We start from the raw sequence: 26,315 nt of genomic DNA on the forward strand, positions 1-26,315 counted from the left end.
AGAAATCATTATAAAATGCCAGACTGCAGACTTAGTAGCAATATGACTAAAAATGTTAATGCTACGTCAAAAATCCGTATCCCAGACAGACACTCACTTTATGAAATTTACTGTGAGAAAGAATAAAAAATGTGTAATTTTCAGCATTAGATACAAGGCTTCTATTATTGCGTGTTTAAGAAAACAGTCGGTTACATTACAATATCATGTAATGGAATTGAAAAATAAAATAAAAATATTAAACAAATGATTAAATTAATTCCAACAAAAATTAAATCAAATATATATAGCAATATATGTGCTAATATATGTATGGGAAAAGCGGAGGGTCAACTTTTAGCTTGCGTTAAACTTACACCATATCACTGGGTACGCTTTAGCGATGATATGGAAATGGAGTGGCAACATGGAGGAGAAAGTTTAGATGATTTCATATCCAAGGCAAACAACTTCCATCCCTCAATAAAAGTCACGGCAGACGTCTCCATCTCAAACAAGGTCTTCCTGGAGACAACAACCAGACTGGCAGAAATACAACTCCACAGAAACGTCTACTCGAAACCAACCGACCAACACTCGTATCTCCAGCCAAGCAGATGTAATCCAAAACACTACATAAGGAATATTCCATATAGCTAAGTACTGAGGATATGCATAATTTGCTTCGACGATGAAACATTCCTTAAATGGTCTGAAAAGCTATCTAAACATTTAATTTACAGAGGCTACGACAAAGACCAGATTACGGAAGCAACTCTAAGGGCTAAACTCACAAACCGTGATGACCTACATTGAAAGAAGGAAAAGGCTAATAGGGCACCATGTATCTTGACATACCATCCAGACAACCCAAAAATAGGTAAAATCATCTGGAAACTCTGGCCCATCGTGGAATCGTCGGACGTACTAAACTTAATCCATCTTAAGAAACCTGTAGTAGCCTAACGGAGACTAAATAACCTCATGGACATCCTAGTCATGGCGAAGCTACTGCCAATCACTAATCAAAGGGTTGTGCACAGTTCATATAGATCACTCATTCCGACAATATAGAGTTGCTTGCAGTCAATTCTAACCTTGCATGAAATGCCAGTATGTTTATATGTATATGACATAAACGATATGTTGTTTTTGTTGGCATCCGTTAGTCTCGAGAGACAATGGAACTGCGCCCATGAGAGATGTCCCGGTTGGTGGTTGTTGAACGTCTGCTGTGACTAAGTCGTCCAATTCGGGAGTGGCAGTCCCTGCTGCACTTGCTGAACTTGAAGGTTGTGTCAGGTGATGGTTGACGCTGCTTCTTCTTCCTCTGCGATCGTCTTTCATCAGCTAGCAAGCGTTGCTTGTCCTCTCCGGCTTTCAGACCAGTGATCAGAGCATGTCGCGATCCTGATCTGTCTAGAGCGAGCTCTTCCCAGGTGTTGACATCAATATCAAGGGCTTTCATGTCATGCTTACAGACATCTTGAAGCGGAGATGTGGCCGTCCGATCGACCTTTTGCCAGAGGCGAGTTCTGAATAAAGAATGTCTTTGGGGATCCGTCCGTCAACCATCCGACGTACATGGCCAGCCATCTGATGCGGTGTTGGCGGAGTGTGATCATGCTGAGAATCTTGGCACGCTCGAGTACCTCGTTGTTTGTTACTCGATCACTCCAGGTGATCCTAAGTATGCGTCGGAGGCATCGCATGTGAAAGGCGCTCAGTCTTTTCTCTTGTGAGGCGTACAGAGTCCAGGTTTCACTGGCGTACATGAGAGTGCTTAGCACGCATGCACGGTACACAGTGATCTTAGTGTTCATGGTCAGCATGCTGTTGTTCCACACTCTCTGCGACAACCTGGAGAGAGTTGTTGATGCCTTTCCGATCCGCTTGTTGAGCTCAGCATCGAGCGAGAGGTTGTTGGTGATGGTAGAGCCGGATACATGAACTGACAGACCACCTCAAGTTCGTAGTTGTTGATGATGATGCTTGGGGGTTCCGCGTCCTGAACCATCACGTTCGTTTTCTTTAGGCTTATGTTTAACCCAAACTAATCACATGCTTTAGCAAAGCGGGCCATCAAGCGCTGCAGCAGAGCTTCTGTGTGGGTGGCTAGAGCAGCATCATCTGCGAAGAGCATGTCCCTGCTGGTTACTTCACGCACTTTGCTCTTTGCCTTCAGTCGTGCCAGGTTGAACAGTCTGCCGTCTGATCGTGTGTGCAGGTAAATCCCTTCTGTGGACGTCCCAAAGGCATGCTTGAGCAGGACTGCGAAGAAGATGCCGAAGAGCGTGGGGGCAAGGACACAGCCCTGTTTAACTCCACTGCGGATGTTAAAGGGGTCGGATGTTGAGCCATCGTACTACACTGTGCCTTTCATGTCATCTCGAAGGACTGGATCATGCTTAGCAGCTTTGGAGGGCAACCAATATTCGCCAGGATTGTGAAGAGTCCGTCTCTGCTGACCAGATCGAATGCCTTGGTGAGGTCTATAAAGGCCAGGAAGAGGGGTCTGTATTGTACTCTGCATTTTTCCTGCAGTTGTCTGACAGAGAAGATCATGTCGATTGTGGAACTCTCTGCGCGGAACCCGCACTGCAACTCTGGGTAAACTCTGGCAGCAAGCGTCTGCAGTCTGTTCAGGATGACGCGTGCGAAAACTTTACCCACGATGCTGAGAAGTGATATGCCCCTCTAGTTGTTGCAGTCGGTTCTGTTGCCCTTGTTCTTGTACACGTTTATGATGTTAGCATTTCTCATGTCCTGAGACACTGCCCCCTCGTCCCAGCACTGGCAGAGAAGGTCGTGCAAGTCTGTGAAAGCACGCTACATCCACACTTGATGAGTTCTGCTGTGATGCCATCCTTCCCTAGAGCTTTACCTAGGGACATTTTCTCTAAGGCCTTCTTTAGTTCGTCTACAGTAGGTTTCTCGTCCAGTTCGGCCATGAGAGGGAGGTTTTCAATGGCGTTGAGGGCATCATTGTTCACGTGGTTTTCTGTGGAGTACAGTTCGGAGTAATATTTCCCCCAACACTCCATCTGCTTGCCCTTGTTGTGGATGGTATCGTCTGTGGCAGACTTCAGTGGTGCTGTCCGTTCCTTCGTGGGACCCATTGCTTTCTTAATGTCATCGTACATGCCTCTGATGTTTCCAATATCTGCTGCTGACTGGATACTCTGACAGAGCTGAAGCCAGTATTCATTGGCACACTGCCGTGCTAATCTCTGCACTTTGCTTCTGGTAGACCTGTATGCCTGTAGTGTATTCTGACAGGGCGATCGCTTGTATTGCAGGTGAGCACTGCGACGCTCTTCTATGGCTGGCATAAGTGTGGCAGAGTTAGCCTTAAACCAGTCATTGTTCTTTGATTGCTTCTTACCAAAGATCCGTTTGGCTGTGTTGTATACAGTCTCTCTGATGTGATCCCATCTTTCTTTGGCACTGCCGTTGGGGGTTCTGAGTCAAACGTCTTGGAAAGAGTATAGGTGAATTCCTCAACCTTGTCTCGATATGATGTCTTGCTCACATCAATGCGTGGTTGACCCTCTTGCCTAGAGCGGTGGATCTTCTTTGGCTGAAGCTTCATTTTGCAGCACACCAGCAAGTGGTCGGTGTCGCAGTCAGCACTGTGGAAGGTACTGGTAAGAAGCACACCCTTCATGGCTGACCGTCTTGTAATGATCAAGTCCAGCTGGTCTAGGGTTTAGACCGGGGATGCCTCCAAGACACTTTGTGCTGCGGCTTTGTCTGAAAGAATGAATTGGTGCTGCTGAGTTCGTGGTACGAGCACATCTCTAGAAGGCGCTGCCCATTCTCATTCATCTTCCTAACGTCAAACTTGCCAAGACAGGAGGGCCAAGAGTCATGATCGGCACCCACCCTAGCATTGAAGTCGCCCGCAAAATCAAGTTCTCTTCCTTGGGAATTTTGTCGATGAGCGAGTTTAACTCATCATAAAACTCATCCTTGGTATCTGTGGAGGATCTTAGTGTGGGAGCGTAAACACTGATCAGGTTGACGGGCCCATTTGTGGTGTGGAGGCGGAGGGATAGCAGTCTTCCATTTCCTTGTTGGCAGGGTTCTATCATTTCCAGCAGAGTGTTCCTGACAGCGAATCCAACACCAAACTCTCTGGTTTCATCTGCACTCTTTCCTTGCCAGAAGAATGTGTAGTTCCTTTCTCTGAGGGACCAAGAATCTGGTAGTCGTGTCTCCTGTAGTGAAGCAATGTCGACCTGGAGCCTTGCAAGTTCGTCGTTGATGACTGAAGTATTGCGAACATCACTGATTGTCTGGAGATCATCTGGAAGCGCAGTCAGCATGGTCCGACAATTCCAGGTATCTAGCTTAAGGATTGAAGTCTTCCTTTTATTTTTATTTTGTTATTTCTTGGTGCAGTAGTTGCAGTTCGCTTGTCAGGTACTCGCATACCTTAAGCCTTACGCACCCAGCAAGACAGGCGAACTGCGGCGGGACGGCACCTTATTGGCTGGGGGCTGCCCAGTTTGAGGCGGGCGGTAGCTGTCCAGTGAAACATGTTGGTCTCTCCCACCGTCAGAAGCAACCCCTGGCGTCTTGCTCTACGCCAATCGAGCGGTGACTTACAAATGATAAACTGTTGATTCCCGTGTTGTGTCGACGCTATGGAGCGAAGCTGGAGTGTCCTCTCCAGTGCGCAAGCCTGGGCAGGGTGATATGGATAATCAACTATTGCCCATGCAGCTGATCCCCCCTCTCCAAGCAGCTGATGGATCAAAGGGAAAGGACAAGCCGATACGTCATGGCACCAGCTGCGTCGAAGGAGTTGCCGAGATGACACTGAAATCAATGCCAAGTCGCCTTAGGGACTCCGACTCCGGATTTTCTGTTGTGGTGTACTCCCTTAGCCTTTCCCCTGAGAGGGTATAGTCGCAAGGCAGCGAAGGTTTGAAATCCGGAGCTTACCTTCTCCTAGATGGGCGACCACCCAAGGTTAACGAGCCCCATCTGCCCGAAACATCTGGTTTTGAGGCGCCAGAAGCTCGGCTGTCATCCCTTCTCCTGTCAGTTTAAACAGGTTCCGCCACTCGTGAAGGCCTGGAGCTTGATTTGGTTGTCAGAGGCTCTATCAGACGCAAGTCATTGGGAGATTTCCAAGGGAAGTGGGTGCTTATCTCCCACATCCGTCCCCTGCGATGACAACCCTTGAAACCCATATGTAGTAATTACATCCGATCTCTGATATACTAATCGTTCTAAATTTGTTTCATTAAAAGGAAACAAGGCAAGCATAATTTGCTTTTAGTGAAATATTGATACATATCGTGGTATAACTTGTTCACTAAATTGCTATTAGTGTCTTCGCCGTAACCTAATCTCAACCGGGATCTTTAGAAACCAAAGCGGGAATTCGTCCGAGGATAATTAAGAAGGCTTTTACCAAGGAATCAGATTTCGCTTCCTTGAATTCGTTCTTCTAAAACCCATGGTATTACATATAATTTGTCCTTCAGCTCAATATCAAATATAAAATACCGTTTATATTATATGTTTATATAGAAACACAACAAAACATTAGTTTTGAAGGATATTAGAAGTTACCAATATAATATTGTGCTGCCATTAGTTCATTTCTTCTAATTCTAGATCTGAACTAATTTGTTTGGGGAACGAAATTATAAGCAATGCACATTTAAATCGATCGTTATGTGTACTTAAAGCTATTAATTAGTAATATATAATTTATTTAATACTACTATAGAAAACAACCTCCACAGACTTTTTATAAATCGCCAGGTCAATGTTCTCTTCTATCAAGCAAAAAAACCTGAATTGGATAACTGGTGCAGATGTTTCGTGAAAACCTACTTACTTACCACATCAATAGAATAGGGTTTACTTATTCTAACCATTTTTAACATGTCAGCCCTCTCGAATAATAATTTTGAACTTTGAAAGTTTCTGAATTTAGTTTTTTTTATTTGTGTAATCATTGTGCATATATGCATTAAACATGCAGGTTCCACCTAGTTATTGTTTTCGTCTCGTTTTTGTGATATCATCTGGTCGGATTTTGTGGCCTTGCAAAAGAAATCGGTAGATTCCGAAAGCGCTTTGGCTTGTTTTACACCAGTTGTGCACTTTGATTTGCCATCTTGTTTGATCCATTGCTGTTGCACATAACGATATTCTCCGTGTGATTTGTAACCTGTATATATTTCTCTATCTGAAGAGAAACACAAACTTGATACATTGGAATATCCTGACGCACGATACTCCAATATTAACAACATTTGCCATATGGTTATCTCCGCATAGTTTGCGCGTGACTGATAAGGATAAATGTCACTGAATGGAGACAATTTCCAGGCCAAACCTTCTACACCCACACATTCTTTGCATTCAATTATCAGTACACCGTAAAGATGCTAAATATGACAATTAACCAAACTATAACTCTGGTCAAAAACTTCACGAAAGCAGTATAGTCCTACTTTCGAATTTCGTATTCGTGCCACGCATTCAGTTAAGTAGTTTTGATATTGTTGGAATTAAGCCCTCGAACATGAGTTACACTATTCATATTGTTTCTAATAAATGCAAATTTATGAGAACCTATTCTTTGCTACATGTAATTTTATATAACAAATAACCTTAGTATTACATACCTAAAAGCAGTCATTCCTTTATGGTATTTCACATGAGTGAGGGCAAAATATTTGTCTATATTCAATAACGTTTTTATTAAATACTTGAAAGCAACCATGTTAATCGTTCTTTTCTGTTATTGGAGTAATACAAGAAAGACTATACAAATTAGTTCAGTATTGTATTGAACATTTCACATGTGGTCAATTCTATGAATGAAACAAGGAACTCTACTGATATGTGATTATTATCAACAAGCAGTGAAGTAAATTAAGTTTGGAAAAGAGACAGCGCTAATATCTAATTCAAGAAATGCAAGAAACTATCACCATTCGTAAAATGTTACTGCGATTAGTCATCCTACATATAGGTTCGCAAAAACAAAATACGTTCAGGTCATTAGAACATCAGACTCATCTTGTTAGCGTAGGTAAAATCGTATAATTACTCCTGTTTTACAGAATCATACAATAAATCATACATTTTGTTACCTGTTTATTTCTGGTTTCTTTTGTGCAACCATTTTTCGTGACTTTATGGCCTTGGAATATTAATCGGTAGATTCCGAAATGGCATCGGCTGGTTTCACAACAGTTTCGCACTGATGTTTCCAATTTTTTCAATCAAATCCATTATTTCTATAACCCAACTTGGGGTCCTTTGTTATAACAATATCTAACATACTTAAGAGTAGCAACTTTCATCCTCGTTCAATATTGCTTCTTTCATTTATAATTGTTTAGTTCATTATATTAATTGTGTTTCTGCGTTTTTTCTGGTTCATAGCGTAATCATCTTGCATTGACTTTGTGAACTTGTGACCTTGAAATATAAATCGGCTGATTGCGGAAAAGGTTCTGATCTTTTCAGTATGGTTTTACACCGTTATTTAATTTTTGTATCATATCTATTATTTCCCGGGCCAACACAATCTTCTTCGATCCATTGCACTCACATATAATGATATTGGCTGCATGATTTGTAACCTTGTATATATTGATCTGTTTACGACAAACAGAAAATCAAATTGATATATGAAACAACAAAATGCAAAAGAAAGCAATATTGGCAACATTTGAAAGCGAAATAATTTGGCAACAGAAGACTAAATTTCCTTCTTGCTAGTAAATGTATTGTGTTATTTTTCTTTATAAAAATAAGTATGATGCAAACAGGATAATAATGGATTTAATTGGTGATGTCAAATGTTTCATTACAAAATAGTTTTCATTTTCGAAGAGCATCTAGGAACTATAAATATGTAAACCTATTAAAGTCATATAAAGGATAAAACTAATAAGCAGACCTGTCGATACAAAAATATCGAAACATCGAATGACGCGTGATATCTTGAGATTGTTCTTGACGATTCGAATTTTTGTTATTTTTACTGGTACATTGATCATCAGCATTTTCTTCAAACATTTGACCTTTATCGTGCAAGATGAAGGAAAAACCAAGGAAAGTATATATTTTATTGAACGTTCTGTTTTTTTTAAATAATCAGAGTTATTATGTTTATTTGACTTTATGCCCTTAATATTCGAAAATTAGAGTTGTCTTCCCTGCGTTGTAGAGTCTTATGGAAAATAACTTTATACATGGACTTTATTCTTCCCGAATATTTTACAAACTGCATGTAAACGTATCTACCTGAGTATGTCTGACGTTCGATATTTAGAATCTGACGTTGTTGGACGTTAATCTAAAATTCGGCAATAAGTGTCCATATGGCTATCTTCACAAAGGCAGAGCGTGACTGAAAAGGGTCTGAATTACACTTTAAAAATGTTAAATAAAACAATGAACTAAATTATAAATCTGGTCAAAAGCTTTATTAGAGCAGGTGTGCTCACAGGTTTGCTCACACCTCTGACTCACCTACTCGTGTTATACATTCCACTGAGTAATGTTAACATGTTGTTAATGTTCGCATGATACATATAACTTATATACATTATTTTGTGCTCGAGCTCATTCAGTGGCCAAACTTAGGCTCGCAGCAAGAAGAGATATGCAGATAAGCAAGACACAGCATAAATCGGATATTGATGGTATAGGTAAAATCATACAAAATCTACTACCTCTAGAAGAATGAAACTTACAAAATAATACCGGCACGTTTATCAATACCTATGATACGCAATTTACTTTGAATGCCTATTGGTTGGTTGCCAATAGGATTATTTTATTAGGTACTATTATTATTATTATACTGTTTCCTCATAGTTCCTTTGTTTTCGACGTTTTTTCTTGTTTCTTTTGCGTAATCGTTTTTCTTGACTGTGTTGCCTTGAAAACGGAATCGGTAGATACCGAAAGCTATTCGGCCGGATTCACAATAGTTCCTTCTCAGTTTTTCATTCATATGAATTTTTCCATGACCTACACAATCTTTCGTGATCCTGTGCTCTTGTAAATTGTATTATTTCTTGTTTGATTTGCGTCATGCATATTTTGTTATGCTTATAGACAAAGATAAAAAAGTAAAGTGATATATGAAGCGCATGATGCATAATAATGCCATATTGATAAAATATTCAAGCTCAAACTATATGTAAACTACAGACTCATATCTGTACCGGCAAGATATAGTGTGCAAGGAGTGTTCCGTCTCTTGATAACATGTTTTTTGTTACAGGACCACATAACGATTGATTTATTTCAACAGGTTTCGCTGATTACAGCAATGATCAAGACATGATTGCGTACCAAAGACGGAATTAGTGAAGACCAAATCATCATCAATATTTTAATTAAAAACGTCTTCCTCATGTTTCATTAGAAAATTTGTATCATTTTTGAATGAGCATATTCACTTTTTACTATTATTTGCGCTTTTGACCAATCGTATAAACTTAGCATTTTCATTGAAAGTTCTTATCGAGGAATATACCTAGAATTCAATTATTAGCGCTAATTTAAGATTTAATTTAAAATTTGGAATTATTATTTTTATTTTGCTACGTCCTTGTACTACAAGTTCCAAAGTTGTAAAGATATACCGAAACTGTGAGATTAATTTTACATTCCTATCGTTATTTTGCTTGCTATCTTAAATAAAAAATAAGCCATTTTGAAACAAACTGTTAAGGTACTTACATGAGTTTGACTTCAATTTACCAGAGTCTAATGCGAAACTGATTCCCTCGTGTATGTATCATGCCAATCTGACGTTAAGAGATAAGTGTCCATGTGGTTATATTCACATTGGTATCTCGTGACTGATAAGAATATGTCTCGCTTGTTCAAAACTAGTAAACCGCCACTATCCGTGAATATGAGGCTTGTTTCATTATAACTAACATTAAACATAATACATTTAACATATGTACGTACCGATTAGGTGCCCCAAGATGTTAGAGCGTCCGCCTTGGATGCGGGAGGAAGCGGGTTTGAACAAAAGTTTTATCAAATATTTCTGACAGCTGCCTCGCTATTTGGTCAACATTAAGGGGTTAGTTTTAGGGCTAAACTGCCACACTGCAGACATCATAACAATATGACTGAAAGGGTTATAAAAGCCAGGCTAAAATCCAAATCACACACACACACACACACGTGTATTCATATACTTGTGATGACCTTGAGATATGACTACATTTAGAGGACCATAAGAAGGAATGAAAGTATATGTTAAAAGTTTGAAAGTAAGCTTAACTGTAAGCTGGTCAATTTCTGTATCACTTTATTTTTGCCGTATACTTCTTTAACATTATGACGACTACTCTTACTTTGCCATCGTTGTGAGGAAGTCTTTGTGAGGACATCATTTTGAGGACATCATTGTGAGGACTAAATACACACAATCAAAGACTACCATCACCTGAGAACATGAATATTTTGTTTATTGCACCTGTCCTGCATAAAAAGACGAGAATATATTGATTTAAAAGATTAAGAACTAATGTATCTGCAATTAAAACTAAATACAGACAGATACCCGAGCTTAAATGTTCAAATCTTATTAAAATATAAGTTTATGTTATTTTGCCAAAAACAAAACCTCAGGCACTGTTTTGCAACTTTGTAACCTCTTTTATTAACATAATCAAAAATTACCATCCAATTGGTAAATGTGAAATGATGTTATAGCAAAAATATGCATCAAGTGCAGATAGTCCAAAATACAAACTTAGAATATGAAACATATCTAAATTGTTAATACATTTATTAAAATAAAAAAATATGATTTCAAAACTGAAGGCTGACACCAAAGCAACACAAATGTCATAAGTCAGTTTGCCCATTGCAAATTCACTGGAAGATGCCTTTGGGAAATCTGCGCTTGACTCATTAGATGACAATATATCACAACTAAACTTTAAATATTAGGCAGAACAAAACGGGAAGTTGAGGAAATTGCGTTCCATTCGTTTTACAGTTAATTTTTATTTTGTTTATGCCTTAAAATCATATGCCCATAATTAATGTCATACAAAAGATGTGCGTAAATGATAAATGAAGATACATATGTACGCTAGAAGGAAGCGAAGGGTTAGAATGCCTATATATAAATGTATTTGTGGATATACATAGATAAATATATTATGGTTTTGAAATAATTTGAATTAAGAGAGTATATATAAAAAGGGAAGGTAGGTAATGTACATTAAACTGAAACATTAAAAAATCTAAAGGGTTCATCTGATTTGCTTTTGGAACCGTTATTTAATTCCCTTTACTACGCCTATATGTGTTAGGAGATCAACATGTACAGTAATGAAATCTAGACTTTATGGAATAATATTATGTTCTTAAAACTAAATCATTTGAGAACACTGACTTATCCATTTGATTTACAATAACCATTTAGTCAACATGAAGTCGGCGACACACATTTAAAATCTCTCTGACGAGTTGACGTTTGAGAAGGTGTTACGTACACTTATTTTAATTCGTTTACTTATTTTCCCAAAGAATAAAGTGTTATCAGCCTTCTGAAATTTTCACGTAAACAATCATACAATATATGATAAACACTGATTGGGTTGCTAGCGTTTAGGCTGATTTATTAGGCATTTAAAGAGATATAAATGGGTATAATAATTATGAAATTACTGCTTTATTAAGCATGCCTGTAAAATAAATCTCACACGAGTTACATTATTAACTTGTTCAAGTATTACATAATTACCATAAAATAGGCAATATGCATCAAAATAATCTTTGAGAAGAAGATTGTTTAGTGTCGGGAATCTCGGCATAGTATGCAGCCCGCAATCTTTCCATGGTTGTGTTAGTGATCGAAGTTCTCGTACCACGAAATGTGCACATTTTTCATTAAAGGAAAAAGAGGCTTGTCGAACATCCTTTTAATGAAATATGTATCCGAGCGGTTTATAACTGACACAGCGTACATACTGTACACATTTGATATCTATATTACATGCAAATACATGCGTTTGCACGTTGAATGGAGTTTAAGACTGTCATCAGGCAACTGTGTATTGACCGAGGGAATGAACTACTTCTTGGACCAGCGTATGGAACTAAGTGTGGAATATATGCCAAGCAAAATGATGAACAGTCAAAAGGTAATTAAAATACCTTAATATATTTACAGTTGATCGAAATCATTATTATGCTTTAATAACAATACTACCGATCATACACTCTCTCTATGTCTCTCTCTCTCATATTAGTCGGCTTGAATTAACTTTTACCATCATTTACAAGTCCAGAGGCATCTTGGGATGACTCAAACGAAAATCCTCCTGTTAGCTAGTATTTTCATAGATTTTCGCCCTTATCTTGCTAATATAGTCCAGAGAGAGAGAGAGAGAGAGAGAGAAGGGGGGGGGGGGGGCTGGTGGACATTTTCGTATTGAATTAACATAATCGATTTTAGAACATTATCATAGGTTTAAGAAACAACAACCAAACATTAGATACACAACAGTATGGACCACTCCGGTGGATTAGTGGTTAGTGCGTCCGCGTCTGATACGGGAGGTCGCACGTTTAATCTCCGGCCGAATCATACCAAAGACATACAAAAGGTAATGCTGCCCCCCTGGCGCTCATCATTAAGAGGTTAGTGGTAGGACCTGTCGGCCTGTTGTCAGGATAATAAAACTGGCGGGGGGACAGCGTGCTACATGTCTGCAGCATGGTTCCTCAGTGCAAGACATCATACTAATCTGCTATACTGCAGATATCGTAGTAATATGACTGAAAGTGCACACATACCGTCACAATGAACCATATTGTTGTATGTTACTTGGTTTAAGTTCAATTTCAAGGTTTTCCCAACTTCTTTATCTCCCTCACTGCAAGGTTCCTGAGTACGGAAAGCAGAAAGGTTTGCAATGAAATTGTGTACTCATTTAGAAAACTGGGATTATTAATATTTGTATCGTTATTTTCATACTTCCTTAGTGATTAATAAGTGGACAGAGGCAAAGGCGCCGTTGCAAGAATGTTTATATATGCAAACTATTGCTTCATGGGCGGATGACAAATTAATATGCAACCAGTATTGGTATTCCAAATCGCTTCATACCAGCACTATAAAAGCCATGCTATTTATAATATATATATATATATATATATATATATATATATATATATATATATATATATATATATATATATAATGTAACTGAAAAAATAAAATATAAATATATAGTACCTGTTGTCAAAACTTGCTTCACATATTCATGTTATGTCACGGATTACAAAATGGAAATTATACACTTTAACAGAGATAGACTGATTATATAAACTATGGACCATTATGTAAAAGAAGATTGCGATATGTGTAATCACACACAAAGCTGATGATATATGTACATTGGGAGATCGTAAAATATGAAAATTGCAAATCATGAAGAATTACTAACTGTACACGACCTCTCTTAATGTATTTTCCTTTCCAACAGGATAATGCCCGAGACTAATATAAACTTCTTACTGGCATCAGTCAAGTAGATTCTGAAAGTCCTAATAACAATAATACGAGTGTTTATTATATTTTATATCAAATTGATGACTTGTGCTAGTAACTGATGACGAGATTAACAACTATAACAACTATAACAATTGTACGAGAAAGGTGAGGGGGTGAGCATAAAGTCAAATTGAGTTATTCTTTATTTCTACTTTATGAATATCTGACGTTATCAACATTCAATTAGTTACATGTACTATATTGCATTGAATCAGTTTCAGATCACATATCGTAACAAGTTCATGATCTCTCCTTCTAGAAGATCCAACTAATAGGACCAAAGCAACACTGTTGTGTCCTTATTAGACATAAGATTATCACCATTTTTGTTTAGAATGGACTAGATATCATACGTTTTTTCCGTGAAGACCCGATGGCTATATAACTATATTATGTGGTATAAAAAGAATGTTCAAAATGCCTACCATGGTGGCCATACTTAACATCAGATGGGTACCAGTTTAATTTAGGAACAAGACCTTACAATAAGTATGTTGGTGAGAACCTCATATTGGTGCGACTATCCACTCAGAAGTAGCGAGAACAATATTGTCAAGATGGATGCAGTGTTTAAGTGTCATCCGTTTCATTTAGAATCAATTAGACTACGTGTGGTAAACTTTCATGGTTCATGGCAATCCTCACGGTCCAGTCGTACCAGTAGACAATGCTTCTTTACAATGTGTTATCTTCATATTTGTGTATGATAAATTCAATGAGCATAGTTCACTTAAAGTGGTCGTGTATGTGAATATCTGAAGAATTTCAATGAATTTTATTATAAAATACCACCGCTGAAACACGGCATTACTTGAGAAGAATATAACAAAACCTAGGTATTCCGTATCTCATCGTTCTAAATTATGCACCAGTCATTTTTGGACTAAGGATGGGAATGGAATTATGTACAATTGTAAATTTAAATTCACTTTCTCAGCTTTCCTTGATTAAAGACATACTCTATTTCAGTTTGAAATACATGTTTAGACCAATGGTAGCAGGGGAACCCCATAATGCTATAAAAGTCAGGTTCCTTTTCTCTGTTCTCAAAAGATCCATTGTTACAGCGGTATTTTGCAATTAAAGCAAAATTGGTGGTGGTTTGTCCTTGCACGTATTATACAGGTGGTATAATGCAAAGATTTGTCTCTCAGTATAAATGTGGGAAGTAGCAAAGGCTCTATATACCGCTGACACATAAAAACGCAACTTTAAAAACATGCAACAACGCTTGTGATGTATATTTAATTTGTATTTGTTGGCCTTTATCATTATTTGTTACGTATCTCTAAATTGTGATATTGACCTTGGTCAGTAATTGACTTTAATACCTACCGAACAACACTCTTATTTTTGTGTAAACAATACAATACATAACTAATATTTATCTATGATTTTAGATTATATATTAAGATAAATATTACTTGAAATAAACGTTTACTTGAGCTTGAATTTAGGACACTGAAGTTCCTCTTGGGAATCCCAAGAGTACTTGCTGCATTACATGTTCTTAACTGAAGTTTACTAAGAGACCTGACCTTGTTTAAAACTTAAAATATTCTCAAAAAAACTTTATCCTGGTTCTGTTCTTACATTTCGTGGTTTTCGCTACAGTGGGAGATGTATCAGAACTTCTTTATTGCATGTCTTAACATCAGCTTTTGAGGATTCAATTTAGGTTGCATTTCAGTTTGTGTTTTCGATTATGAAGTTCTTTAAATTATTCACTGGAATTTCAAAGTACTCATTCTTACTTCTTATACTAAATCACTATTTAGTTTAAGAGGTTTCGGTTTATATCACCCCGAAACATGAAGACTATTGGCACATTAGCACATTCGAGTCTATTAACATATTAAGTTCAATCTTGGAATTTGTTTGCATCACTACTGGAATTCATTTGAGGAAGAGGACGACAACCGCAATTTCAGAAAGAGAAAAGAGAGAGAGAGAGAGAGATAGCGATAGCGAAAATAAGCGAATTGAGTGTGTGTGTGTGTGTGTGTGTGCGATTTTGATAATTATCATAGCTTTAACAACTGTTCAGTCATATTACTACAATATCAGCAGCGTGTGGGTACAGATTGATGTCTAGCACTGGGGTATCACGCTGCTGTCCTACCTAGACACGTTATCCTAAGAGCAGGATAACAAGTGCCAACATTAAACTCTTAATGCTGAGCACCTGGGACGGTACCAATTGTATGTCTTTGGTATGACTCGGCCAGGGTTCGAATCAGCAATCTCCCCCATCCAGGACTGATGCTATAGTCACTATGCCAATGGCGTGGTCTATATGCACATATAAATAAAAAGAAGAGATGAAAATACAGGGAGAAAAGGAAAATGAGGAAATGCAATTTAGATTAAAATATTTGAACTGAAAAGGTGGTCGAAGCATTTAAAAAACAAATAAACTACTTGGTGATCCTAAAATTAAAAACAAAAAATAAACTACGTGATTCTCTCTGGATATACTTGGAGAAGTAAAAACGCGTTAGAGTAATTTCAGTATGACCAAAGCAATTAGACAATTGAACATGTATGCAGCGAATATTATTTAAGAAATGTGTTTGTGATTTGAATTTTTAATGTAGCTTTAAAATAGTTTAAGTCATATCGCAATGATGTATGCAGTGAGAAAGTTTATAGTGATGTCTAGCAATATCCATTATGCTACAGACATGTAACATCTTGTCCCACTCAGTCACACAACACTGGCCTGAGCAAATGTGGGACCATATTCTGATCATTTTGGTGGGGCCCTCTGGATTTAAGCACGTGACACCTTGTGAATAATGTATTTAAAAATAATCTTTAAAACTAGATTTATATGATGTTGAAATTAATTTTTTATGATATTGAATTTAAAATCGGTCCCATCAGACTAAGTCCGACCAAGCAGTTACATTATCCTGACGCCTGGCCAACCAGTTCAATCACTAACCTATTAATGCTGAGTGCTAAGCGAGGCAGCTGCTAGCACCATTTTTATAAGTCTTTCTTATGACGCGGCCGGGGTGCGAACCCACAATCTCCCTTATGCGAGGCAGACACTCTAACTACTAGGCCATCGGCACTCTTTGTTCAGGACCTAAGACAATTACCAGCCCTAATCCCACTATACATATCAGGGGCAAAAGCTTACACAGTAAGACTAGGGTAACAGTATAATGTTGCTCAGTTAGCAACCTTAATGCTATAGTAATCCATCATTCAAGTATTAATTTCTAATTTTGAAACAATAATGCAGCCAGCGCTTTTAAAATTCAATTTTTACTGACCACTTTACGGGGCCTTCCATGGGACAACTACTTAATTCAGAATATAATAATCAAGACCTTAGTTATTATATAGTACATGTATATAGTACATGTTTGACAGGTCAATTTTAAGCAACGATACGAGCCCCTGTGGGTTGAACCGGATACAAGGAAGTTGTCACAGATGATCACTAATGAAAGAACGAACATCTCCTTTGGACGAATATAATAAACCATTTTATAAAGAATCGTTTTTGGTATTACCAGTTTGATCCAGTACGTCTTGTCATTGTCCTAGAGTTAGGTGCATAAAGTCTCGAAGAAGTAAAATCCATGTACACACCAAATCACCCGCCACAAATACCGTACTATATCGCTTAAAATAACAGCATTGCTGCTGGCATCACCAATTTACCATTTTACATAATTATTTCTGTTCAAAAATCGCTAATAATACTAGTAATTATTTTATGAGTCGTATTTATAGATATAAGAACTTTACAGTGACACTGTTCTCATTGGATGACAAGCAATGTGAAGTCACGCGCCTTCTAAGTGGCTAAGCGTTTACACACCAGTCTACAGCCCAACGAGAGTCGCAAATTGTGTGAACAATACACACTGAAGGTAAGTGTATGTCAGACATTACCTACTTTGTGAGGACTTTCACAATAACGCGTAATTGATATCTTATGATCATTCTCAACCGTTTGCAGACGAAAACTTCGAGGACGGATGTGTAAGTCTTCACAATGTAGTCCAGTTCTCAAGATGTTGGCGTGCATTCAAACTCAATTGCCCGCAAGTATACCAAAACATACCCCACCGACAAAACACAATTAAATGTTGATATTATAAAATAATGACGTAGTGAATCTGCAAAAAATGTAAGATACAATGATAAAACGATGGGACATTACTATTTCCTATGGAAGTGGTCTTTTTGATTGCCTATATTCGATGTTGTCAGTGAGTTTTACAGTTGTTGCCAGGATAATGTGGTCTGGTTTTCTATAATACCTGAACATGAAGATATACATTAATTGTGGAATCGCACGTATTTCATTAAATAACTATTACAGAAGAAAGCATTGCTATGCAAGTTCACTCAATTGCACTTGTAACCTGAAGGAGATGTAATGTTTCGACTCATTCAGTCTTTCTATCTCACACATGCACACAGAAACTGACTCTAACAGCAAGAACCGTATGCACTTCGAAGTCATGTTTCTATTTCTTTATTATTCGTATTATATTTTACTTCATTTTGCAATTTAGGTCTCTATATGTATAGTATTTATATTTGTTATATGCTCATCTTTTCCCCCGTTAACTTTACATTGTTAGAATCGTTCAATAGTACACGATACTGAACTCGCGCGACAACAGACATATAGCATTCACGTGCATAAAGGAACTACTTTCTATTGTAAACAAACAATGGACGCAGACGCCAACACTTTTGATTTGTACACAAATCATGTACACTCGCGTAAGAGGCTCTTTACGTTGTGGTTGTTTAAATTTATTTCTGAATAACTAAAACAGATGTTTCGTGGACTGCCACATACCAGCTGTTTTGGCACATTCCGCGTCGATACAATGTTACGGATTTAGGCTAGCTACATTATATAAGATACGCAAGATGATGTCCTTACAAATAACATATAAGTGACAAGTCATATACTCTCTTCTTAGCTGGTGATAAGAATGGCAAAAGAAACTATGCTTACAGTTTTACATCCTGAATTTCCTGAAAATGCATTTTCTTAATTTTGCAAATCCGAATTATATGAGCCATGTCATAGCTTTTCAATATGGATTACACATTTCGAAATTCTGCTGTAATTTCGATGATAAGAGCAATTACATACTCCTTACTGCACTCAAAATGAAATAAACATTAGATTCCATAGTGTCTTTTTGTTAATTGCAATTGAAAGACTTCATATTTTCCCACATTATGATTTCAAACATGCAATGATAGAAACAGAAACACATTTGCAGATGTAAACACACTTCTCCTGCGCCACTTCAATCCGATGTATTTCATGTATAATTTGCTGAGATGAATCCAGTCCAAAATCACAAACTTTCGTCGAATCGAAACAAAATTCCAAAATATATTCATTCCAGATCAAATGGAAAAGTTGTTGCAATGCGCTTTCGTTCACAATAGGACTGCAAATTTCAATTTTAACTAGACACGCCATTTTCTGTCAAAAGTTATGTCGAGCGCGCGACTAAGTTCAAATTTATTTGAGCGGAGTTATGTGCGCATTAACAATGATGTCATTGTGTAATGACAAATCTGCGCTTGTGTATTTAGTTTGGAATACGGCATGTAATCATTTAAGTTGTTTCTTGTAGTGTATTTTGTTTATATAAATAAACCTTAGGTAGAATAAAAATAAGAATATAATAAAAAGCTTACTGCATTTGTATCGGAAAATATGAACTCGTTTTGTCGAAAGGATATACTTCACTCCCAAGGCCGTGCAGTATTCGATCCCAAAACTCGTTCATATATTCCCATACAAATGCAGTAACCTATAAATATATATAAATATATGCATGTACAGAGAGAGAGAGAGAGAGAGAGAAGTTATTCAGCATCATTCGCAGACAGTTGATTCTTAGGATGTGATGTCATTTAGTACCATTGTTGGCCATTATATTTATTACGTGTCAAGAACTGGAAGCTTATTTTGACATTTTTTATTAGTACTTGCAAAGGCGTCATTAAAAAAAATACGTTATTCTGGTATTTCATATGCAAATTAATATTAGCAAGACAAATGTAAGCCAATGCAAATTCTTATTTAGATTTAATTTGCCTTGTTTGCTATTTAGTCTTTATTTATTTTATTTTTTATATTTTATTATATGCTAATGATATCATTGCAATGTATGTTGAACTTGACCTTATCCTAAATTATGTTCAGTTTCTACCAAACCTGAATTAATGATTTTGGTTTTGTTGTAAACATATTTATCGCAATCTGAGTCTTGAACTGTTAAATGTTTTCGTGAATCGCCACGTAGCAGAATTAGTTGTATAATTGTAGTGACGACAGATATTTATTTGGGCTAAAAAATTAATTTCTTCAAAGTACTTAAGTCAAATGATTGTTCTCTGGAAATACAAGTGCGCTTCAAAAATAAACATTCTTGGAAATATAGACTTTAATTTATACTGAAATTTCAAATAAGTATTTATTCCTGAGTTGTATTTTTGTGATCCAACAAAATACTCTTGGCACATGACCACGACGCAGATCAATATTCACATCAGTACTTTCAGCTTTCTGCTACAGTGTATTCTGAACTTTAAGTATTAGGACTTGTGTCTGTAATCCTAAGATTATTTGGGACTTAATTCGCAGTACTGTAAGTTAACTTTTTGTACATTTTCGTTTTGTATTTTAGGGAAAACAGTATCTTGTTGAATTGTACTAAGCTTACTGGTTCTAATTCTTTTATATTACCTATGTTAAGGCCGTAATGTCGTACTAATATGCATCCATCAAAATGACTTACGTATATCATTATTACACCTTATGATACAACCATTGAGATGTCATACCGTGTGTTGGTGTTGTGACAGCGATGAGCCGGTAATATTTTGGTTACAAATTACCGCCTTTAGTCAGCTTGAAAAATCCTAAGTTCTGATTTAGAAGAGACAACACGTTAATTATACCAATTACATTAGTTGAATCATACAGTATAAATTAATGAAAAGAAATAATAATAACATGGTTAGAGAGAAAGTTTTACACACATTACCCATGGACCACAACCAGTCGACGTATTGACAATTAGCCTTTTACATTCTCGTAGATTATACTTGTTGTATTGACTACATGAGGCATCACTTTGACGTTGCTGCGCATAATGTTATTTTTCTAGTAGTTATCAGCAGTGTGATTCGTGAGATGGAGCTTCGGCCTGAGGAAGTTCGAATATATAGCATTAGTTGGAAAGAAAAGAACATAATGGATGTAATAAAAGTTGTGGAGTATGTTAATCTTGCTGAAAATGTTTAAGTCCTAAAACGGGACATTGTTGAATAATAATAATTATATAATAATACTATTATTATTAATAATAATACTAGTAATAATATTAATAATATTGATACTAATAATAATAATAGTAATAATAATATTAATAATAATGATAATATTAATACTAATAATGATAATAATAATAGTAATACTACTACTACTACTACTACTACTAATAATAATAATACTAATAATAATATACTTTATTTATTCTCGATGGACATTTATGAAAATGAATCATCTTATGTATAATCGAAATGCATTAAATTGTTCATAATGCACATTCTGTACAATAAAACGTATGAACACTGGAACTCACGTAGTATCACCAATAAGTGGCAAATTAAAGCTGGTAGTTTAGAAAATATAATTATTATTATTATTGTTATTATTATTATTATTATTATTATTATTATACGACAGCGGTATGCATACATTTATTTCAAAGCGCTTCCTGCTTTTGCAGGGTGTTGGTATTGTACATTTTCATCACAATAGCCCGTGTCTGTTTCTGTAGCAGCTGAATAATCTTATGAGAAATCTTCTAAGTTTTATCTGAACTCTTAATACATTACACCGAGCACATTTCTGCATTATAGGTGACATACTATATGTTTCCATTAACTTGCCTAACGAGGGAAGTACGCTGTTTTCGTTGTTTTGATAAATCATCCTTTCATTAGAGTTTTCATATACTACCGTTGTATAATATACCTTCATACTAGTGCTTACTAGCCACATCTTACCTCATAGAATTGATCAAAGTAGGCAATATACGGAATTATACAATAATAAATAGTTTTATGATTATGGCATAATTTTAACTCAGTCTGCAAAAGTTAAATGCGTTTCGTCTATGAACTCTAATATCAGGCTTTACATTCCAAAATTTGTTTCCCCACACACAGTTATAGAGGATATTTTTGTTATTCAAATGCACTTATAATTAAATCTGCAAATGTTAAAAATGCTTGATCTCTGAAATCGCACGTAAGCGTCTCATAAACATTCCTGACCACCAGCGCTGGTCTTATCGGCAAATCTAGAGTTGAAATGTATTGAAAGATATCACTGGACAACAAATTTTTACAAAAGTCATGTTACTGAAATAAAATTAGTCAATTCTTATCAATTTTTATGTGCTGAACACGAATATGACAGTCAAATTGCAAAATTGGCTCTAGTTTTTTTGTAATCTGCAAGAAATTAATGTTTACATAACGAAATGCATTCCAATAGTAAAAGGTCAACTGTAATAGCCTACCTATAAAAAATCAAGTCATTGACTACATCTTAGATTTCTTCGCCTGTCTCTTGTACAGCTGTTCGGGAGCATCTCTGAGGAGTGTCCAGCAGTAGTCAGCCAGCATTGTAGTGGACCATTTTCCCTGGTATCTTTGTTCCATTGTTGCGATATCTTGATGAAAACGTTCGCCGTGTTCATCACTAACAATACCACAGTTGCTAGGAAAGAAATCCAAATGGGAATGAAGGAAGTGAATCTTTAGAGACATATTGCAGCCAAGTTTCTTATACTTCATCAACATGTCTTCTACTAGTTCCTTATAGTTTTCTGCCCTAACATTTCCGAGGAAGTTTGTAGAAACTAGGCGAAAAGCATTCCATGCTTGTTTCGCGTCACCTTCCAGCAAGTTGTTGAACCGGTCATCTTTGAAAAGCTCTCGAATCTGAGGACCCACAAAAACTCCCTCTTTAATCTTTGCTTCGCTGAGTCGAGGGAATTTTTCATGCAGGTATCGGAATGCTGGCAAAGTCCGGTCAATGGCTTTCACGAAGTTCTTCATCAAACCTAGTTTGATGTGAAGGGGTGGTAGCAAGATTTTCTGAGCCTCAACCAGAGCTGGGTGTTGGATATTCTTCTCTCCAATGGCTACATTCTGCCTGTGAGTCCATTCCTTCCTCATGTAGTGCATTTCCCTTGCTCGGCTATCCCACTCGCATAAGAAACACATGTATTTTGTATATCCTTGCTGCAGTCCCATTAAAAGGGCAACTACCTTCAAATCACCACAGAGGTGCCAGCTGTACTTGTTATACTCAATGGAATTCAGTAGCTGCCTTAAGTTATCGTATGTCTCTTTCATGTGGACAGCATACGCTACTGGAATAGATGGAAGAATGTTTCCATTGTGCAAAAGCACAGCCTTGAGACTCAGTTTCGAAGAGTCCACAAATAGTCTCCATTCTTGTGGGTCATGAGTGATTTTTAAAGCATTCATGAGGCCCTCAATATCGGAACAGAATATCAGATTACTTTCCTTTCTGAAGAAAGGCTCCAATTGCTGGTGGCGCTTTCGATATGCAGTAATTGTGACATCTTCTTCTAGAAGATTCCATTGTTGGAGTCTTGATCCTAGCAATTCTGCCTTGTTCTTTGATAAGTCCAAATCACGAATCAGGTCATTTAGTTCTTCCTGTGTTATTCTGTGTGGGGTTGATGATGCACCACAGTGAAAATCTGGATCACTGCATGCTGATGGACCAGGAGAAGAACAGGTCGACTCACCTTTGTCTTCGTCAGATGAATCAAGAGAATATTCTGCTGGAGGTTCTGGAATAGGAAGTCCCTCACCATGTGGAACTGGTCTCAATGCAGACGGAATGTTTGGGTAGACTATTCTCGACTTCTTTCGCTTCGTTATTCCGCCGGAAAGAGGAGGAACCAAGCAGAAGTAACAGTCATTTAGGTGGTTGCTTGGCTCTCTCCACACCATTGGGACTGCAAACGGCATTGATGACCTTTTGCAATTCAACCACTGTGAAAGCTGTGTTGTACATGTAGCACAGCATATATGCGGAGCCCAAGGCTTGTCTTGGTCACCAACCTTGCATCCGAAGTAAAGATGATATGCCTTCTTCACTTGAGAATTGATACTTTTCTTCTGGTTGGCAAATGTCACTTCCCCACAAATATAGCAAAAATTGTCCGCGGTATTAACACACTTTCGAGGCATTACTGTTCTTTATTGTACGTAAATGGATAAAGTAATAAGTTTTATGTAACAATAGCTTGAACTGTCTCGCACAACGTCTAAAATATTTTAAATGCTGAACCTATCTGATTGGGCTTTATATAGTACACTGCTTACGTCAGCTTCAGCAGCCGCCTGGCATTAGTATAATAGGCCTACACATGTATAGTACACTGCTGACGTCAACTTACTTCAGCAGCCGCATGGCATTAGTATTGCATTGCATCAGAAAATGATGCAATCAACTGTGGATGATGTGAGCATGATGGTATTATGCAATGTTACATCATTATTCCGGATGTTGCTACAGTCCTACTGGAGAAATTTACACAGTGAAACATAGAAAATGAGGTATATGAATATCTTCAAAACGAGAGCCAATACAAATTTTTCACGGTTATATTCGTGTTCGGCACACCAAAATACTACAGATTAGGGCCTTTTCAAGTCAGTAATGATTTCACTGTTGACCAGTGTATTCATTCTTACTAAGTCTGAAGCTTGTTTCTCCTTTGTTAATATCTTCATCTGCAAGGGAGGTTGACTTATGACAAAGAAATATAATCGGAATGATTAAAAATGGTTCAGAAGGGAGAAAAGGGATAGAATAAATCTTCACTATTGCTCCCTAAACGAAAGACAGGTAAGTGCACATTAATAGAACGATTAGACACACGCGTAAGTATTAACACGCAAGTGTTAACGAATAGCTATGATGTTCATCGATAGATTGTTAAACTTAAACGCTTCAATATAAATAACATGTGTAATCTTTTCTGACTTTCCGAAAAAAGAAATTAGCAATGAGTTGTTTACAAATTGATCGACAATGTGTTACTTTTGGCATGCTCTTAACACATTTATTAGCTATATTAGGTAGATGAAATAGGAGCAAGTGACGCTTCTAAGGATATACGGAGGCATTTGACCCTGGGCGACATATGCTGCCATCCAACATTCGTAACTGATTACGAATTTGATGCTCTCCCAACTGAACTGCCGTGGATAGCATTCCACTAACATCATTTAGCGTTTCTTCAATATCTTTTTTTCTACTTTTGTTTACAGTAGAGATGTCCCATCATTAGTTATTTTATATATATCCGTCTTCAGGTTTTCTCAATGTGTCTTATTCACTGGAAAATGCTTCTTTATTTGTCGCTAACCAACAATTTGTTTAACTGACAATAGCCATCATTTACTAACCAACGGAATGAACATGAGTGCTCAAATACATATAATATCACCTCTTAAAAATCTTGTTAAGTACATTATTATAAATCAGTATGGAGTAGCTTTTGAACAGACGTTGTTAAACTTAATCATGTCCCTATCCACTGAACATCATGCCTGATGAATATTTCGCAGAGGACGTGTATTGATTCCATATACACAGCTAAAATATTACAAGTATATCTGATCGCTTTAAGTATTTATGTATATCGCTGCGTAACATACATCACGTCCGTTTTTGTACGCCTGCCTCGAGCAAATATCCGAACTGGATTGAATTGTTTGTCCAGAATTACATCATTGTATACTTCGAGATTATTAATATATCCATCGAGGTCTTTTACAGATGGGGCTTCATCAATACGGTGATAAAATGAATAACATTTTTGCAATCCTCGTCCAACCATTTTGCATTTTCATTCAAATCTTTAATTACATCATAACATCTCTGATCATCAACTGACAGAGATACTAAATACAACTTATCCCATCTGAGCCATCTCATTATCAGATTAAGTAATAATTGCGTCTTGCCAGACCCTAATGGACCCATGATAATTGCTCTGATATAATTTGATAGCGCTGGATGATGTTTTACTGGCTCTTGCGTTCGTGTCGCTGAGAAATCAATGATATCCATGCTATACAAATATAATAAATAATATAGATTTATATTGTGTTTGATGTAAAGTGGATTAACAACAATAATAACAAAAAATAAAAGCATGCGCTTACTGTTAAATCTGTAAAAAAAGTGGTCCAAATAAATACCATTTTATTTCGTCTCGTATGAAGACAGGTGGTGACATTGCCGCTTCTTTAGCAAAATTACTAGGATCTCCCTGGAGTAAGTATCCAGGAGAAAAAAGTCTTGCCCCATATAAATATTGTGGTTCTGGAACTCGACTTGGTATCCGAGGTGACGAGAGAGATCAAGGAAGGCCTGGAGAGTATCAAATAAATGCAATTGATCAAGCATGTCACGTTCATGTTGTACCTTATAAAAAATATTTATTTACAGCAACGATATATTGCAGATGTATAGTTGATTCACTCGCTAAATTCCATATCAAATAACTCTTTTTTATTGAATAACTAACTAGTTGGTCGGGAAGATCAGCGATGAAAGGTTAACTAGTGATAGGAGCTGGTAATTAATCAACCAATTATTATAATAATGGAATCGATATTT

At 36.9% G+C, this 26,315-nt stretch overlaps 1 protein-coding gene across 2 annotated transcripts in view; it reads right to left on the minus strand.

The window, feature by feature from the left end:
• Positions 1–26,315, minus strand: part of LOC149794495 (uncharacterized) — a 406,758-nt gene that overhangs the window by 18,405 nt on the left and 362,038 nt on the right. Inside the window, exon 1 of one of the 2 annotated variants that reach the window (XM_089966587.1) lies at positions 9,715–9,802. The exons of the other annotated variant lie outside the window; for it this stretch is intronic. The gene's annotated coding sequence lies outside the window, so the exon portion shown is untranslated. Of the gene's footprint in view, positions 1–9,714; positions 9,803–26,315 lie in introns of those variants that run through there. 2 annotated transcript variants of the gene reach the window in all.

The sequence above is a fragment of the Sinohyriopsis cumingii genome, chromosome 8, assembly GCF_028554795.1.
Source record: "Sinohyriopsis cumingii isolate HCF-2022 chromosome 8, ASM2855479v2, whole genome shotgun sequence".
In the NCBI taxonomy this organism is placed as follows: Eukaryota; Metazoa; Mollusca; class Bivalvia; order Unionida; family Unionidae; genus Sinohyriopsis; species Sinohyriopsis cumingii.